General features: G+C 30.9%; 1 protein-coding gene across 3 annotated transcripts in view; it reads right to left on the minus strand.

Annotated features, from left to right (window-relative positions):
- LOC136777994 (lysosomal acid glucosylceramidase-like) overlaps window positions 1-7,899 on the minus strand; it is a 232,896-nt gene extending 224,997 nt beyond the window's left edge. For 2 of the 3 annotated variants that reach the window (XM_066734585.1, XM_066734587.1), the window contains exon 1: window positions 7,648-7,897. The gene's annotated coding sequence lies outside the window, so the exon portion shown is untranslated. Of the gene's footprint in view, window positions 1-7,647 lie in introns of all 3 variants that reach the window. The other variant, XM_066734584.1, reaches the window with a different exon arrangement.
- Between the last annotated feature and the right edge of the window lie 8,004 nt (window positions 7,900-15,903).

A 15,903-nucleotide genomic window follows, 5' to 3' on the forward strand; every position in this document is an offset into this window, starting at 1 on the left:
AATTGGCATACGGCGTAATTCATTGCACGATCGTATGTCATTTGTAATCGTGATTAGTGTAAAAGATGTATAAAAACAATAAAAAGAGTTTTTGTGCTTTCGAACTTTTTTTTCTTAATTTGTATATATTTTATTTATTTAAAAACTAAGCAGTTCCTTCATGCGGAGTTGCCCCTCAAGCATAGCCTTCTTTGCTATTGAACAGTCTCTATTTTTTTAAATTATAGATGGGTAATAAAATACATATAATTACACAGGACAACAAAATTAGGGTATTTAAAAGTTGTTTGAGACTTCGAAGTATAATTTTATGTAAATTTTCTCGCTGAATCCAAATTTGGTTCTAAAATTATTACATTATCTGCACTTTTCAAGATATTAAAATTTTCAGATGTAAAAAAATTGTGTTTGGGTATGTTCATTAATCTACAATGTTACCAGCATTAATTATGCTGCGCAACTCTATATTTTTCCAAATAGTACTAAATCAAACGTTTAAAAAAATATTGTGTTTATAGCGATGTCTGTTTTACATACTTTGGTATATCAATCAAAATTGCTATGATAAAAACACGATGCTTAATGCCAATGCGACTATGGAACAATTTTCGGTTCTTTTGTTATGCTTAAAATGAAGAAGAAAGTATCATATATATTTTAATTACAAATCATCACCCTATACAAAAAATATTTTCTTCTTATTTTGACGTAAACAAAAGAACCGAAGATTGTTCCATGATTATATTAGCCTTAAAAATTGTTTTTTATCTGAGAATTAAAAAAAAAATGAAATATGATGTCAAGGTTGCCAAGTGTAGTATAATTGTACTACCGTAGTATAATTTTCCTATAGCGTAGTATCCTTAGGATACTACGCTACAGTTTCTGTTCCCTGCGGGATCCTACGCTATAGTTTCTGTTCACTGCGGGATCCTACGCTACAGTTTCTGTCCTTGCGGGATATACTAAGTTTTGGCCATTAATCTTCAGTCTTGGCAAGGGGAAGTTAGAATCAGAGGGGCGAGGGGATTTCTAGGGAGTTTGTCCGTAGCTGTCAAATGGCGCGATTAACCCTCAATTTTATATCATCAACAAAAATAATATTTTCGGAAAACGATTGTGGAAAAGAAGGAAGGATTTTAATAAATAACAGAGAAGACAAAATATATCAGATGAGTATAAATTAATAAAAAAAATGAAAATTATTGTGAATTTTTAAGAAAATATACTTTGTGGTTATTTTATTTTTGTTACAGTTGAAATCCGGTTATGATGACTTTCAATTAAGGAAAAAAGTAATTATAGACTAATAAATGAAAAAGTATTAATACATTAAGCATTTCTGTACGGCCCAGTCATTTCAATAATTGTGACTTAATGTTATAATAGTGAATGTGTAAGCGATTAGTGCATATACAACAAACTCTTATTGTAAATTTAATAATCTTGTATGACAATGTTTTAATTGCTATTATTTTAAATTAAAGCTAGTTTAATTAACATATTTTTATTTCATCCCTTTCTCAAAATTCTAAACACACATGGTAATTACCTATTCTTGTAGTAGTCATATATTCGTTAAATTACATACAAAATTACAACTGTTTTATATTTGTAAAGCATAGCTGTTTGTTGCAATGATTTTTATTATTCATTGTGAGACAAATCGCATTTTGTTTAGGCAAATGTCTTATTTATCCGCTACATCCCTCCATATCTTATGCGACATTTATTTGGTTCCGTTGCACTATTTTCTTCCAGTCTATATCATATAACATTAATTTTCTAATCATTTATACATACACACAGATCTAATAATACTGCTGATCTGCAATTATTTTTGTAATTGTTGAAATGATTGTTAAACCATTATCTTGTTTAATTTGTAAAATGGACATTTGAATGATGCTATTAAAATTTGGTAACTTTTCTGCGAGATATGTTCTGATAATATTTGTGAAGATAAAGTTCTTTAAAAGGTATATGTATACTGCTGAGTTCATCTTGTTTTCAGCTTTAAATAGTTTTCCAACTAAACGCATGGATATCTATTTTGAATATAGAATACATATTTCATTACATCTATTATGATATTGTTAAGATTGATAGAAAGATATCAATTCTTTGAAAATGATATATTATATATCTAGTAACTGGATTAATTAAGGTTTTAGAACAGATAAATTTCACAAACAAATAGGACTAACAAAATATGTATTATATATTGAGGAAGGATATCCAAATGTGAATTATTTGAAGCTAAAAGCAAGATAAATTCAGCAGTATCCTTAAATGTATTGGAGAACAACATCCTCTCAAATTTAAAGAGAAGATATCCTATGGAAGAGATGCCAAACATTATAAGTAAAATAATTCAAGTGTCCATTCTTCAACTTTAATAGAACAATGGTTTACCAATCATCTTGACATTTATAAGATTAATTAGTCAATAGAATAGCTATATTTGAGTGTATATAAAAATAGCAAAAAATTAATCGTATATTTTGAAAACTAAAAGAAAGAACTAACAAGGCAAATAAATGTTACATAAGATATGGAAGGATGTGGCGGATAAATAAGACATTTACCTAAACAAAATGCGATTTGTCTCACATTGAATAATAAAAATCATTGCAACAAACAGCTATGCTTTACAAATATAAAACAATTGTAATTTTGTATGTAATTTAACGAATATATGACTACTACAAGAATAGGTAATTACCATGTGTGTTTAGAATTTTGAGAAAGGGATGAAATAAAAATATGTTAATTAAACTAGCTTTAATTTAAAATAATAGCAATTAAAACATTGTCATACAAGATTATTAAATTTACAATAAGAGTTTGTTGTATATGCACTAATCGCTTACACATTCACTATTATAACATTAAGTCACAATTATTGAAATGACTGGGCCGTACAGAAATGCTTAATGTATTAATACTTTTTCATTTATTAGTCTGTAATTACTTTTTTCCTTAATTGAAAGTCATCATAACCGGATTTCAACTGTAACAAAAAAAAATAACCACAAAGTATATTTTCTTAAAAATTCACAATAATTTTCATTTTTTTTATTAATTTATACTCATCTGATATATTTTGTCTTCTCTGTTATTTATTAAAATCCTTCCTTCTTTTCCACAATCGTTTTCCGAAAATATTATTTTTGTTGATGATACAAAATTGAGGGTTAATCGCGCCATTTGACAGCTACGTACAAACTCCCTAGAAATCCCCTCGCCCCTCTGATTCTAACTACACAACGCCACGACGCAAGTGGCCAAAACACGTCCGAAAGCACTGAGAGCTTATTATACCTAAAACACTATACTTCGTTTCTTCTCTGTGAATCACACTTACTATACATTTTGCGTGGTATATTCAATTCTCGCCAACAAACTATACAGCGTAGTATCTTCCAACATGGCGGACTTGGCAACGCTGTATGATGTTCACTTTGAAAAACCAAAAATTTTACTTTGATTCGATGCAAAATAAATAGATAATAGGGAAATTTTTATTTCATATATTTTTACAATAAAATTCAATTCAAGATGAGGAAAATGGCATGCCGAACATTGAAATATCTTACTTCTTCTTTTAAATATAAACATTCAAAACCTCGGTATCTTTAAAGCGTTGCATTTTCAACAATTCACAAGTTCTTTTTAGGATTAATGAAAAATTTTACAAATTTACACGGAAGTTTATATCAAAAAGTTCTACACAGTAAACAATTTTCAAGAAAATAAAAAGTAGTTTGTTTCTGAGCTCTGTGATTTGATGAGGAATGCCCCATGTTTCAATTAGAACGTTTAATCGGAGTAATAAAATTAAATGACAACCTTTAAAATATTGTAAATATTCCTTTATTGTAATCATTTAAATAAATTTATGATATGTAGAATAGTTAGTTGCAATTCATTTAAACGATTTTCGGTTCTTATAATATTTTGGTATTCAGTTTTCATTAAAGCTGGCTACTTTCACCATATTATCGCATCAAACTAAAAACAATAGATTTTTAATTATTTTGTTACTTTAATTATATTTTTTACTGTTCATTATAGATACCATTTTGTCTCAAATAATTTCATTTATTACGTTTAATACAACTAAATTAAACGAAATTTGGTAATATTCCTATAGTGAATTATGCTATAGTTATGTAACAAGATATCGTCCTTACTAATCTAACGTGACCATTTTCACCCAACGCATCAAGCACTGCTACCAACTTAAATACTGTATTTTTCTCAATTTTAACTTTTTTTAGTTGGCTAAGAATTGCCTTTGGTACAAATAATTCGAGTGGTCCAGCCCCTGGTCCCAAGAAAATGTGGTTAAAATTAAAAACATCATTGCTGATACACTCCGTATATAAGCAAAAATAAAATTCTTCTTCATAATCTTCTCCAGTCAGAGTTTATGCGTCGGGATGCAGTTGGCCGCTTCATTGACGTTATTTTCCTACTACTACCAACCTACTTTTAGGTCTTCAAAATTTGTTACTACTACCAATCTAATTTTTAGCTGTGAAAATGTTGTCGGCTGCAGTGTTTATAGTGAAGTTATGTATATTGTGATGATGTTGTTTACACATAATGAAAGTGAAATTTTTTTAAATTCAGAAATAAATTCAATTAATAGTGACAGGAGTCCACGATTAGATTAGTATAATATTATATTTTATAATACAGGATGAAGTGTCTTTTGTAGGATTTCTTTTACAGATTAAATTACAATAAAGTATTTTTTTTGGCATTTTGGAGAATCGAGCTCTCTGATTGGATTAATTGAGATTACTACGAACAAGATTGATAATGGGAAGTCTACATTTAACATTCAAGTACATGGCTCATGATCAAGGGTATATTAAATAAAAGAAACTGCTAAAGTAATTGAAAATTATACGCAATCTTCTAATGTATTCAAATTATTATTGAAGTGTAAGTGTTATTTCTTTTCTTAAAATTGATATTAATACTATATTTCTAAAAGTGTGTATAATGCATCTGGAAAATTTCTTATAGGGCAATAAACACATATTATTGTTACAATTAGATAAAAGCAGAAAAATATATATTAATTGATTTTAAGTGTTCAATTATATCATAACATGGCAATAAAAACTAATATTGACCTACTTTTCTCTAATCTTAAATACAACAGGCAATTATCATGTACTACAAAATTTAAATTTCCAAATAATTCAAATAGAGAATATTATGAGAGAAGCCTCTAAAAGTGCAACTGTGGTAAGAACTTTAAAATTTTGTATGTGACAGGCATACGTCGGATAAGTTTATGAAACTGAAAGTTATATATATACCTAAAAAAAAGAGATTTCCTTTACATTAAATGGAATATACTCTAGTTTATAATAATGAAAGGAAGCTAGAAATTATACTAGTTTACCAGAAAGTGAGTCATAAAGCAAAGTTGATGTTGATAGTAAGACCTAAGAAATAGTGAAAATAGAAGTAAATTTAAAAGCAAATTCTGCAAAGTAAAAGGGCTTTAAGATGTTTTTTGGAATAAAATGTTGAAAATATAATTCAAATTGTCAGTGAATACTATGATAAAAACCTCTAAAAATGTAATTTTGATAAGAATTCGTTACTTTAAACTCTTGTATGCGACAGGCACATGTTGGATAAACTTATAAAACTGAAAGCAGTGTACCTAAAAAAGCAAGGTTTTCCATTGCATTAATTCGTGCATTTCCTAGTTTATATGGATCAAAGGAAGCTAGAAATGATACTAGTTTGCCAAAGAAAGAATCATAATGTAAAGTTGATTTTGATAGTAACAGCTAAGGAAAAGGTTGAAAAAGGGGTAAATTTAAGAGCAAATGTTTGAGAGCAAAAGGGCTTTAAAGTGAGTTTGGGCATAAAATGTTGGAAATATAATTCAAATAGTCAGTGAATAATATGATAAAGTTTCTAAAATTGTAATTCTAATAAGCATTTGTTACTTTAAAATATTGTATGTGACAAGCATACGTTGAATAAATTTATGAAACTAAAAGTTGTATACCTAAAAAAAGAGGCTTCCTTTGCATTAATTGGCATATATCCTAGTTTATAATAATAAAAGGAAGCTAGAACTAGTTTACCAGAAAGTGAATCATAAAGCAAATTTGATGTTGATAGTAACACCTAAGAAATGGTGGAAAAAAGGGTAAATTTAAAAGCAAATTTTTCAAAGTAAAAGAGCTTTAAGGTAATTTTGAGCATAAAATATGGATAATATAATTTAAATAGTCGCTGAATATTATGAGAGATAAGCGTCTAAAAGTGTAATTATGATAAGAATTAATTACTGTAATATTTTGCATTTTATTTATATAATAGATTAATAAATTAATATCTTGAATTGAAGTTTTACGTTATGGAAAGAAAAGGACAATAAAAATGTTATGTTAGATTTAATTAGTTAAAACAATTGTTTACTTTTAACTCCTATATTCTCTCAAAACGTTATAAGATCCCACAAAAAACAAGCTTCGTCTGTAAAAAAAGGCGGCAAGTACATAAATCGTCTAGCATAAATAATACAGTAAAATAACATGCTCCAATTAAAAAAATTAGTGAAATCCAAATTTTAGGCAAGTATTTATTTTTATTGTGGCAAAAGTTAAAGTTTCAAACAAAAAATAGTAACACAGAAAAGTTACTTGCGGGCCCATAATGTTCATACCTAGATATAAGTCGCTATGTTACAATACTAGCATTGCTTTTCGTAATTTCAAAATATGGCTATTTAATACCATTGCATACAGCTAGCGAGACCAGTAACTTTTTTGTTACTACTTTTTTTCATTTCAAAATTTTAACTTTCACTACAGTAGAAATAAATACTAGCCTAAAATTGAGATTATATTAATTTTTTTTATTCGAATACTTCATTTTACTATATTATTTACGCTAGACGATTTATGTACTTGTCGCTCTATTTTTCAGGCAAAGCTTGTTTTTTGTCGGATTCAAGGAAGAAACTCAAATGCGTAATTAAAATTTTATTCGAATTGATGCAGCAGTTGAAAAATTATTCACATTTTAAATGAAACCTATTCTGACCCTTGATAAACGACTCGACTTTGAAGTGAGAATAAAGATCAGACCCCGTATTCTGTAGCTTTAACGAAAATTTTCTGTCGGTAGGTACCGACGATAATATATATATACAGGGTGTATCACACCGAAGGCGCACCAGAGGTCGAACATTAAAATTCATTTATCTCTGTAAATATGTGAGAGATATTAATTTGTTGTACATGACATTTTTAAGCCTCTTTGTATTTGCAATCAAACATGTCCTATACAAAAAATTAATATCTCTAATACTTACAGAGATAAATGATCTTTTTATGTTCAACCTTTGGTGCGCCTTCGGTGATATACCCTGCATATCTATATATATATATATATATATATATATACATTTATCATTCTGCGTTCCAATATTTATCGTTAACTTCTGCCTAACGATACCGAAATTTGTCTGTAAGAGTTGCAGAATTGCCCTATAGAGCAAGTAAGGAAACAAGTGATAAACTACTAGCGAAAAATGAATTAGGTGTAAGGGTGCATTCGCTATTTATATTAATTAGATAACTATAATGAACTGAAACTTACCAATTTAATGGTTATCCTGTTCCTTTATGTTAGTGATTTGCCTAACTTTCCAAACGGTTTAGTAATACGAGAAAGAATGGAAAATGAGTGGCTCCGCGGATTGCGTAAATTCTTCAAGGCACTTGAAGTGCGATGGAAGATCGATGAGATTTTCTTAAAAAAGCTTTGACTGCCCAAGGTACTTATATTATCGTCGGATTGATAGTCTTAATCAGTCTTAATGACCGCCATATTGGAAGCCATATTGTGGACGCCATATTAATCGTCATATTGTCTGATATGTTGCTCTCGGTGGATTAATGGTAATATATGGCGCGATGTTTCGTTTCAGAATTAGTATAGGACACAATATAATCAAATAAACAGGGTGGGTGTAAAATCGTGTTACTATGCCCTATATTATCGAAACCATTCAAAATTTAAAAATATTGCAGAACATGGGTTTAAACATGGAGATATGTACGAAATACCTGGAGGGAGCATATGGCCTGTTTAGGGCTACAAATGTGAAGCCGAAGGGTGGGGGTAAAATAGATGGCCGCCATATTGAATGTAGGTAAATATAGCACATAATAATATATATATAAATATATATATTGTGGACTCCACACTCCACAGTCCACAATCCCGTGACGGAAGACAAAATTAATATCACGGAACTTTTTGGTCGGTTTGGTTGGAAGTTTAAATTGTTTCGTCGTTCCGTTTTTCTCCCGCGTTTTAGTTCAGTCCACTTCGATGATATTTTAACAAATACCATGTCGCTGATGTCGTACGTTAATGAATGGTTTTGGCTTTGGTCACGGGATTGTTGAGTCTACAGGTTTACAGTACAATTGAATGGTTTGGCTTGGTTCACGGGATTGTGGAATCCACAATATAACATATATATACGATATATATATATGTCATTATGTGCTATATTTACCAACATTCAAGATGGCGGTCAGAAATTTTCCTCCCCACCATAGCTTCACTCCCGCGGGTATACACTGCTCGCTTGGGTTTAAATCATTAACGGACACATGACCTAAGTCAGAACCTTTGTGTCGAGTGCTCATGAGTTTTAAACAGAGCCTAGAATAAAATTTAACTGCAGATTTTTTGTGATTTAAAATGTGTTCTTCTCTATGGTTCTGCGTAATATATTTAAAAATTTATATTTATGAAATACTAACAAAAATTGACAGAAAATATCGTTTTCATGTATTTTTTTTTCATTAACGAAATCTGTGTATGTATGTGGAGCAAAAAATTAAATACTTTCAAAAAAATCCGAAAAAGATATAAATCTTGCACGCGATGTTTGTATATATACTTAAAACATATACCGTTAAGGAATTTTTTAAACATGAGCTATTTAATATGACGGCTAATACGATATAATCAAGTAGTACAGTAGTTTTATGCGGCAAGTAATTGAAAATCATAACCCATGCGAACACTACTTATATTTAGGCGAAGGTTTAATCAATCTGTACCTAATTTTATACTCAACGGACATATTTTGATATAGGTTCCTTCAATTGAGTCTAATTTAATTTTCATAATAAAAGGTCGACAAAAGCTTAGGAATGAATTTACAGACGATTAAATCGACTCATGCAGCTCTGAGATTTCAAGACCCACAAGGAAAACAAGTATCATCCGTAAAAGAAGGCGGCAAATACATAGAAATTCTTAACAAAAATAGTATTCTAGTAAAAGATAGTATTAATGTTTTAATCTTTTATTGAAATATGAAAATAATATTGAATTAATTTTTCTGCAAACAAATTTTACGAAACACGTACAATAACAACAAAAATTCATAATTCAAAAACAAAATGAAATCAATGTTATAGGTAACTATTTTTAATCCTAACAGAAGATAGTAATAAATTAATTCAAAACAGCTGAAATCAAAATATAGGATAAACATTTGGCTATACGAATATTCATCTTTAAGAAATATATTCGCAAAATTAAAATCATTGAATGAAACATTTGAAAACAAAAATATAAAATTACTTATAAAGACATTATTTAAATGATAAACAGAAACAAATATTCTTAAATCGAGAAACAAATTGAAAAGTTCGCCGACAAAATCCCGAAAAGGGACAAAATTGAAAGTTTATATGCAAAATATAAATTCTGAAGCAAAACACTACTTGCCGGGTCCGCGTTTTATGAAATTGCTAAAAATTAAAAAAAATTTGTATTAACAACAATCTACGATTTTATATAGCATTGCAGCGATACTGTATTTGTGTAAAAAGCATAAACCCGGCAAGTACCTTTTTGGTTTAGAAATTGGTTTCTGGACATAAAATTCTAATTACTTTTGTTTCTAATTATAATATATAGTTTCATAAGTATTCGACATTTTCATTTTTATATGTTAATCCAGTAATTTCAATTTTGCGAACATGTTTTTTTTAGATGAATAATCGCAGTTAAATGATTATCCTATTTTGATATTAGATATATTCTGAATTAATATATTAGAATTTTGTACTAGGATTAATAATACTTGTTTACAATATTGAATTCACATTGTATTTTAATTAAAAATTTTTGTAATTCTAGTACGCGCTCGGTAGATTTTATTCGTAGAAACATTATTTTAATATATTAATTGTATTTCTTTAGTAGATAAATGATATCCCAAAAAACATGCTTTGGGTTAAAAAAAAAGCAAGTACATTATTGTCCTAGCCGTACTAAAACATCCCATTACACACAAATACATTTAAATTCCTCAAAAAAGACTAAAACATTATCAGTTTGAACAATATTCTAATGAAAAAAAGTAGTAAGGTCAAAGTTTTAGGCAAGTATATACATATATTTTAACAAAAAAAAAATAAGTACTATACATATTCATTATAAGCAAGTGATGCAGATTTTTTATCAAAAAGATTATCACAAGCTTTAAGTAGCTGAAAGGATTATTAAAACATTAAACATAACATTGTGTATGAAAAAAAGGTTTTTAAAATACTTATACTCGTATTTTTGAATAGATAAATATTTTGAATAGGTTTTTCAAAACTAAACGTCTGAGCCAAAAATGGACTTGCCGGGCACATGCCCTTTATGTTTAATATCATTGGTTGCATTCACTAGAGACAAATGTGAGGAAGCGATGTATGTTATTGGCTATTACTCTTAGATCCTATAATTTTATCCAATAGAAGTAGGAATTTAAAAAGAATTACTAAACACACACACAGTTCCGCAACTGTTGTCTCTACTGAATGCAACCATTATATTCATGCTAAAAAAAGTGTTAGTCGTCGTAAATTAAAAATTTAGTTATTTTATGACATATTTCAATGAACGTACGAACCCGGCAAGTCCTCTTTTGGTTCAGAATTTTATTTTTGAAAACAATATTCCTGATGTTTTTCTATTCAAAGACACGAGTTTAAATATTTTAAAAGCCTTATTATCATGAAAAGTTTGAAATTATAATTTTTAATAATCGTTTCAGCTACTTGAAGCTTGTCATAAACTTTTCGATAAAAAATCTGCATCACTTGCTTATAATGGATGTAATACTATTTTTTGTTAAAATTAAGAATACTTTTCTAAAACTTTAATTCCACTGTTTTTTAATCAGAATATTTTTGCAACTGGTATACGTTTTAGCATTTTTTTGAAGGATTTAAGTAATTTTGGTAAGATGTTTCAGTAGGACATTAATGTACTTCTGATTCTTTTTTACATGCAAAGCATGTTTTTTGGGGATAACTAGATCATAACGCTTTTTATGAATTGTGACGGTACTGTCTATCCCGAGGGATAGCGTAGAAGGGGAGGGAGGAGTGATCCCTCACCGATCGCGTTCGCGTCCCAATAGGCGACTCCCTACAAGACCCGGGCGCCTTCGATGTAAATTTGTTTATAATACCCGAATATTTATTTATACAGAGGGGGTTCTAACCCTCGTACGCGAATATAGGGGAAGGGGTGCTAATACAATAATTCCTCAGCTTTGGTTAACTCTCTTTATTATAAATTCCGTACTCAATACAATAACCGGTTCTCCTTACACGGTACAATTGGGTGACGCGAGGTCCGAAGTGTGGACGCGGCATGAGTTGTGCGAACGCGGCTGAAGCCCTGATCAGTGCTGTTAGATCGTGCCGGATTTCTCTCCCCACCACGCGACCGTAGTCTCACTAACACACGGTCAGTCGGTAGCAACGGTGAGACATCCCTACTCATGCGCAACTCCGTAGTCACGCACACCATTGCAGCGGTACGTGCGTGTCTCGGCTGCGTTCACTGGGTCTCGGACGGATTCGGCACAACTGCAGAGCGAGAGAGAGAGAGCAGTATAGTTTTCTCGGCCCTCTCAATCTCTCCCAATCTTAACTGTCTCTTAGCCAAGGAAGAGTGGCAAAATCCTTTTCAGCCGGCACGGCAAGTGCAGTCCAGTCAAATCAATAAAAATAATTACCAAAAAATTGTAAAACTTTTTTTTTTTAAGTGGTAAATCCTAAGGAGCGAAAATTTGCAAAATTCAAACTCCTAAGGGACTTGCTAATTGGGGGGGGGGGGGGGGTGAAAAAGGGGTAACCAAAAATAGTTCGACTCCTGTACTTCGTAGAATAACAATTTTTTTATTTAACTTAGAAAAATATTCTCTACAACTATTATCGGACAATATTTTTTGTAGCGAAATCGGTTAAAAAGTTATTCAGGAAAAAGGAAGACAAATTTTCCAATTTTAACTTATTTAATTTAATATTTTGAATCCGGCTATTTTAATCGAAAATAAGTTTAAATATTTTTTGTAGGGTATTTAATTAGCTAGAATCCAAGTTAGATAAAATATGATTTTTGTCAAATGGAACCTTAGGTAGGGTGCATCGCGCGAAGTTAATTATTTTAATGACATATTTTGCTCAGCGAATGAAGTACACATCTTTACTTGCTATTCGTTATGTTCAAACATTGAGCTCCTCGTGTTTTTAATATATTTACGAAAAATGCTTTAAATAATAAATTCTTTTCCACCCTACCCTGAAGGTAGAGTTGGAGGCGCATTTTTTTTAACGTGGTATCCCCAGAAGGTATATTCTACAGGAATGCTTTTTAAGCCAACTTTAACACAATTATAACGAAATTTGTTAAAGGGAACACTGCCAAAACGCGCATTTGGAAACACTGGTGGACTGGCCCAGTTTTGCCAAAATCATCGGATAGTATTTTATTTTAGTAGTATAATGTGCTAATAATTGCATTTCTTATTTATTATTGAGTCCAATATGTTAATGGTTATTAAAAAAAAATCCTTGCAATGAAAAAAAAAAAAAATTTAAGCTTCGCGTAGACACGAACACGAGCCCGCCGCGTGACAAACGGTACCCTTACCATCTGCGCTACAGCGCTCACTTGGTGTACCAGAGGCAAAAGAGCTTTTTAAAGACTTACTACAATTCTTTCATTAATCCGTCATAAACGATCAAGAATTAGCAGCAATAATAAATACATTTATGTACACATCATTAATGCACTAAATTTATTATGTTTTTCATTTGAAGCATATATTTTGCATGAAGATACGACAGTTTAAGGGTGTTCATGCAATACTCTAAATACAAAAATATTAACACGCTCAATTACCATTAATTATTCGACTACACGTAACATATATTATAAGATTACTCAATTGATTTACGATAATTGAGCATATGAATATTTTTGTATTTAGAGTATTGCATAAACACCCTTAAACTGTCGTATCTTCATGCAAAATGCATGCTTCAAATTAAAAATATAATAAATTTAGTGCAATAATGCTGCGTATATAAATGTATTTATTATTACAGCCAATTCTTGATCGTTTATGACGAGTTAATGAAAGAATTGTATTCAGTTTTTAAAAGGCTGTGTTGCTTATGGTACATCAATTGAGCGCTGTAGCGCAGGCGGTAAGGTTGCCGTTTGTCATGCGGTGGGCTCGGGTTCGAGTCTTGGTGAAGTTTAAAATATTTTCATTTTTTTTTCATTACAAGGAACTTTTTTTTTAATAACCATTAACTTATTGGACTCAATAATAAATAAAAAAATGCATTTGTTAACAGATTAATATAAAAACATTGAGTTTATTTTACCTCAACTCATTTGTTATAATAAAACGCATTTTTTGTATTTATTACCAAATCTAATTAATTAATGGCTACATTTGACCATTTTATCAAAATTAAAAATCAATTTAGGAAAAGCATTTTTATTTTATTTATTCACTTATACCATAAGTACATCAGCTGTCAGATAGATCAGAGCTGTCACTACTCCTTATTTCTTTATAACACATTATTTTTCCGTATACTAACATTTGTCTTCGTTCACGCCGTTCACGGTGACAGGCTGTGAATATAATACAGGGTCTTTTCCTAACGGCGTGACATAGGAGATTTCGTGTTATTTGACTATAGTACTTTTTACTATAGTCAAATTACTATTTTCCGTTTAATTTAAGTATTAATGGAAGTCACCAAGATTAATTAAGTAAAATGATATTTATAATAAATAATAGAAGCAATTAAACTAAAGTAACCATTAAAACTTAACTATCTACGCTTTTATTAATTATATTAATGTATAGTAAGTGCTTCAATGCTATAGTCAAATAACACAATCCTATGTCCCGCCGTTAGGAAAAGACCCTGTATATATACAGGGTCTTTTCCTAACAGCGGAGCATAGGAGATTCGTGTTAGTTGACTATAGCACTCGGAATGATCGAATCTGAGAGCGCTGATTGGTCAATATTACGTAGTACCAACAGATAATAAGCCGTTACCAATAGTTGGATACAAAAAATGAGATTCATCCGCCATATTGGTGTGGAGAAATGTTTACATGCTAATCCTAGCAGAAAGAGGTGTAAAATGGAGAAATGTCAAATGGTAAGGTTACTAAAGTAAAAATTGAAAATAATGAATGGAAAGTACGAATATTCTTCATTTTCATTCAAAGTATTCAATTTTTGCTTTAGTAACGACAACATTTGACACTTTTCCATTTTACACATCTTTCTGCTACGATCAGCATGTAAACATTTCTCCACACCAAAATGGCGGATGAATCTCATTTTTCGTATCCAACGACCTATTATATGTTGGTACTACGCAATATTGACCAATCAGCGCTCTCAGATTCCATCATTCCGAGTGCTATAGTCAACTAACACGAATCTCCAATGCCGCTACCCAATTTTTGATATATTACGTTCTGCATTTAAGATGGCTACTGACGTATTTCCGCTGGCAGTATACTTTGTGCAGTCTGCATTCCTTATATCAAAATTCGCTTACTATAGAGCGTAGTACTATTCAAGATGGCGGACTTGGCTACCTTGCTTCTAACAACAAGCATCAGCGCCGCCTACCGGCAAGGATTATTTTAGGACCCTGCCATGAGTGCCATGAGCAATCTCCCGTTTCATCTCTGGTATTGTAACGTCTCTCTTCCCCTGGGAACAAATACACAGTGGGAAATTGAATCGTGTGTGGTTCGGCTAATTTCACTCTGTAATTTAACATGGAAAATGATATACTACACTATAGTTAAAAGCACACACGATTCAATTTCCCACTGTGGATGTACTATAGCAATAAGCTGAACTGCTGAATTCAGAACAAGGTAGTGGGGGAGCTAAATCATGCGCCTTAGCTCAAAGCGCACCCCCACTCCGGGGGTCGGAGAGTCCAGCTCTAGGTTAAGAAAACGTAGCAATTAAGTTTGGATAGATTCATTCTAATTATTCCTTTGAACCAAGACACATTGTCACTTAAATCGATTTGTATTAATTTTTTTTGTATTACTTGTATCCAGTATTCTAACTAGCATTTATTTCATAGTTTTATCTAATTGTAATCACATTGTCTCTATTTTAATTATATGTACTATTTGATCATTTCCAAAAGTGAACCTATTGTCTATATTTTTCTCATCCTTCCATCTCCATCATCGACGAGGAAGCCCTTTCTCAACGTACAAGGTATATATCTCTGCAATTTTCATTTATCCAACGTTTCGAATCGCGACCGGTCCCGGGCAAACTAGTCTAACGTATAGTGCCCGAAACGGTAATTCTGCGAACAGCACGGGGTTTTGTATAGTAAATTCAGCCCCGCGAATCAGGACGTTACAGATATCATATCGCACTGATGCCAACTGCGCAACATAAAAATTCCAAACCCGTTAGGTAAACTTGGGTAAACTGTCGCCAACCCCCCGAAACGCACCTTTAGA

Source organism: Prorops nasuta, unplaced genomic scaffold, assembly GCF_024137725.1.
Source record: "Prorops nasuta isolate Cenicafe-Biocafe unplaced genomic scaffold, Cenicafe_Pnas_1.2 PNAS00013, whole genome shotgun sequence".
NCBI classification, from domain to species: domain Eukaryota; kingdom Metazoa; phylum Arthropoda; class Insecta; order Hymenoptera; family Bethylidae; genus Prorops; species Prorops nasuta.